The following is a 4,978-nucleotide window of genomic DNA, read 5'->3' as shown; positions in this document are numbered from 1 at the left end:
GTCTGTTCCAGAAGAAAAATAAAGTACCGAGATTAATTTCTGGGCCCCAACACCACAATCCAGCATATCCTGTAAATGCAGACTTAAAGGGAAAGCAGTGAGCAAGCCACTGCACTTTAGACACAATCCTGCAACACCTTCATGCATACGAGGGCAGGGGGGTCTCCCTGGCAGCGAGTTACCTCCTCCCCCTGCCAGCAGCAGGGACAGAAGAGCGACAAGCACTCACACCATAAGCAAAGACATGTTTCTGACACTGCTTGGAAAAGACCACTCCACACCACCTACTCACACACACGGAGCACCACAAAGCTGGGCAGCACTAAATTCAGCCTGCTCAGGCAGCTCCTGCTTGCCTCGGGGGTGATCCACATACCCTTCTCCCCACAGCCAGCACAGGAAGACTGGAGCTCCCTGAGCACAAAACCCTGGCATCGTTTCTACATGCACCCCAGGGTGTAGCGCAGGGCATGGGCCAGGCTTCATTTATTCCACATGAAGAACTGCCTGAAGAACAGGTTCTGAATGGACTGGTGCCCATGAACCATCTTAGCTGCCCCTCACGTCAACAGCACATCCATAACCAGCTCCGTTTAGTTTTCAAATGCCAAGGGGGGTGTGCGTTCAACGGCCTCTTTTGAGGTGGAAACTGGCAGCACCAGAGGTCCCCGGTCCCTATCTCCAGTGCTCAGCCTCTGAACCGCGGGGCCTGATGCTAAACCACCCGGCGTGACACAGCGCCACAGCCCGGCGCACACTCGGGGCCTGTCACCGTGCCGGCTCCTCACGGCAGGGCCGGGCACAGGCTCCAGACCCGCAGGCAGGCTGCCCGCCGCCCGCTCCGGGGGAAAAGCGCCTTTCTCCCCTCGCCAGTCCCGCCGGACAAGGTGTTGGCTCACCCGGCCGTCCTCCACGAAACTGCCGCCGCCGCCGCCGCCTCAGGGCGCTGCCGCCTCAGGGCGCCGCAGCCGCGTCCTAACGACAGCTCCGCGCGCGGCAGGACCCGCCCCTCGCACCGGCCGGTGCCGCCCGAAGTTTCCCGAAGCCGCGCGTGCTTCGCACCCACCAATGGGAGGGGAGGGGAGGGGAGGGGAGGGTGCCGACAGCCCCGGCCGGAGGCCAGAGCAGCCCGCCCGCAGCTCTGGCGGGCCGAGGGAGGGGAGAGACAGCGGCGCCCGCGGCAGAGCCCGCCTGGCAGGGCTCGGCTCGCCCGCCCGCTCCTACCCAGCCCCCGTAACCCCGCACCTCAGCCCCGGCCCCGGCCGAACCCCACCTGAAGCCAAGCCTGGGGCGAGCCCCAGTCCCAAGCCGCAGACCAGCTCCTGCCTGTCCCGGGGAGGACTCGCTGAGGCGGCTCCGTCCCGACACAGCCCGGCTCCGATGCCTCGCTGCGGCAAGAGCTCTGGCCGCGGCAGCTCCCCGCCGAGGGCAGCTCCCCCCGCGGGCAGGGGCGGCTCGGCCACAGCGGCGGCAGCAGCGCCCGCCGGCCGCAGCCGCCCGCGGGGAGGCGCTGAGGCGCAGTGCCCTGGCAACAGGCAGACGCGCTCCGGGGAACCCCTCAGATTCCCTCTCCTGTGACAAGGCGCCACCCCATTGGCCGGCGGCCCCGACGCCTCTGGGCCCAGCCAATGGCGAGCGCCCTGGCCCCCCCGCCCGCCCGCCCGCCCGCCGGCAGCCCCGGGCCCGGCCGGGCCCAGCACAGGCCCAGCGCGGGGGGCGGCAGGCTCAGGGCTGCGGAGGCCGCGCACAGCTCGGGGCGGGAGCAGAGGGGCCCCCTCAGGGCCCGGTTTGAGTCCCCCTCGACTCCTTCCCCGAGAGGAGCCTGGTCACAAGGGGACGGCCACACGAGCTGGTCAAAGAACACAGCAGGGGTGTTGCAGAGGGCACCGCGTCCACAGAGGCCTCCTCAGGCGGCCACAGGGAGGGCAGCGGGCCTTCACCCCACTGCAGGGAGAGGGGACTCAGCCAAGCCCTGTAACGTGCTTCCCTGTCAGCATCAACACCGCTCACGGTGACTCCCTTGAGCAAAACTATTGGGGGACAAACTTGGAAGAAACCTGCAATAAACTTTGTCAGAATCCACGGCTGAGCCTATGGAAAGCTCTTACTCCTTTGCTGTCTGCCCAGATGTCACGGCAGGATGGTAAAGAACTAAGAGGCAAGAAAAGCAGAGAAAAATCAAATTCAATTGAAAATAAATTCCTTTAGTTTAAAAATGAAATCACATTAGTTTAACTAAAGAACTCCTTTTCAGGTCCCACTCCAAGATTAAGTCATTATCCCAGAGTTACGTGTATTCGGGCCACCACAACAAAAAATGGCAATAAAGAGAGGACTGTGCAACAGGAGCAGCAGAGCAGCTCCCTCCTCTAAGCCCCTGTCAAGGGCAGGTACCTGGGCACGGACCCCAGACGGCCTCCGCGCCCCCTCACCTGCCATGCCCATGAACAGGCCAGCAGAGGTTTGTCTCTGCAATCACTGACCGTCGGTGGAAAACCCTTCCCAGGATCATGCCTGGGCTGGGGTCTCCTGTCATTCTCACCCGAAACAGTGTCTGTTTCTGAGGATCACTCTTCCAGAAAGACATAAGCCAAGGAGAAAGCAGCCAGAGGCTATGGTTAAGAAGGGTCAGGGCTTCAGGAAACAGGGTCTCACAGGATTAATCATAGGGTGAATGGACTTGTTTAACATCAGCATCTTCTTAACAGAAGAGCTGTCTAAGGGCCTTTAAATATTTAAAAGGATGCTACAAATCAAAAAGTAATTAACTTCTCCCCATGCTCTGGGTTGAGGGCACTCCGTGTTGACCAGGCTTTCAGTGAAGCAAAGGAAATGCATTTGAGGTGTTACGGAAGGAGAATTTGGGGGCAGTTTGAGAGCAGTCTGTAGCACCACAAGATAAAAGGAGGGAGGAGTTACGGTCTGCGCCCCATCACACAAGGAACAGAGGCTTGCACATCTTAGCCATATTATTAAAACAGATGGGTACCCTCTCAGGTGGCAGCTGGAGAGAAGCACTTCCTACTCACTTCATTTGAAGTACAGTATTTCAAAATGGATTTTCTGGGGAGGAGGCAGGGGGGTAAAGATTTCACCAGTTGCTTTTTTTCAGAGCAAATAAGCATGTATTACAGGGTAATGTGATGCAGAGTCTACGTGGTGAAACGTTACCCTCTGCCTTTCTGGGTAACTTGAAAATTTTCAGGGTCTCCTGAGTGCCCGGGTACTCTCATCTGTATCTCCAACAGAGTAGTTTCAATCAGTATTCCAGTATCCTGGAGTTACCAATTCATCCTGCCAGAAGAATAAAAATGCATCCTGCTCTTAAGGAAAGAATACAAGAACAGGGAAATGCACTTCAACAGAGAGAACTTCAACCTACCAGCACAGAGCAGCTCACAACGGCTTTGACTGTCCCAGTGTGCTGCTTTGGTCATACCCAAGTTTTTCAGTCCCGATGTATCAGTAATAAAACTTGATCTATCATGCAACATCAAAATTTACTTCCAAATGTGCTTTTGTGATTACAGATCTGACTGGGAGCCTCCAGCAATAAAAAGCTATTTCTGCTTTCAAAATAAAGGCTAGTAGCTCCTGTGAGCAGCTTAAATAGCCATTCACAGACTAATGCTGTGATACAGAATGCTTTAGCTTGAGGAAGGTTATGGTCACAGAAATCACTGTACAAAACACCAAATGGATTCTTTCTGTATGGAATAACTTGAGCAAACAGTAAGCCGTTGGCCAACAGAAGCTGATGTTCTCCAAATTCGCAGGAGTTCCCCATCATAAATGTTTGTATTTTTGACATCTACAATTTTTGAGAGAAGCTTCTGACACACAATTGGCAGAAGATGGTCCCCACATCCAAAAGCACCCAATGCCAGCTTGCAGCAACAGCCATTTCATTTTAAGCAGAGCACACTGAGCCACACAGCTGAAAAGCTTGAGCGTATTTGGATGTCTGTCTCCAGCTCCCAGGGGAGCCAGAGCCACACAAGAATAATTCCCCTGCAGAATTTCCAGATTTGGCACCTTTTTGGACACAATTCACATGGCTCCAGTCACCTGCCCTGAAACACACTAAAACTTTTACTTTCTTGAAAGCTCAGGCGTGCTGCAAACACACAGAAGGCAAGATCCTTCAACAGTCTTTAGAAATCACAGAGACACAGGCAAACGTTTTTCCCGCAGTATGTTACAAGTTTAATTGTGCAAAAATACAGTCATCAAGACTTAAGCTTTGTTGTAAACTGAATGTAATTCCAGTGAGGTACAGGCATGGAAAGAGGTCCTACTGTAATTACAGCAAATACACCATAGTCACTGTGTGTATGCGGTTCGATACACTGATATACTGTTCTCAAGTGATTTACACATTCTGTATTTAACTGTATTAATCTGTATTTAATCTGTATTAATCAAGAGAACCAAAGAAATGACACCAAAGAGGAAAGCCAGTAGCACTGCACTAACTCAAAAGAACGTTAACAAAATTTAGACAAACTCCCCAGTGATGGCCAAGAATTAATCTGTGATATGGCAGGTGGGCAGTGTAACTCCCCTAACTCCCCTTCATCCAACACAGTATATACTGTGCTTCAGCAAAAGAAAAGGCTTTCCTAATGCCAGCATTTATTTCAAGCACAGGAAGATGAAGCATTAACAACCTTTAAAACTGTGTTTCAAACCATGAAATACCAATGGTGTTGCATAAGAACATAAGAAATAGATGGGGGGGGGGGGGGGGGCAGGAAACACAAAAAACTTTCAGAGCTCAGTTCTCTGGCTCCACCACTTAATAAGACAAAAAACCCATATGGAAAAGACAGACACTGCTGAATCCCCTCGCTGACTAAAATCCTCCTGCAGTGCCTACATCACTGAGGAAAAAATAGCTTTCAAAGCAATTCCCCTCCTTACACATTCATGTTTTAACATAACCAGCTTGGGCATTCGTAATGCTGTCCCCCTATGG

The sequence above is a fragment of the Falco cherrug genome, chromosome 5 (assembly GCF_023634085.1).
Source record: "Falco cherrug isolate bFalChe1 chromosome 5, bFalChe1.pri, whole genome shotgun sequence".
NCBI lineage: Eukaryota > Metazoa > Chordata > Aves > Falconiformes > Falconidae > Falco > Falco cherrug.
This window is presented reverse-complemented; position numbering follows the sequence as displayed.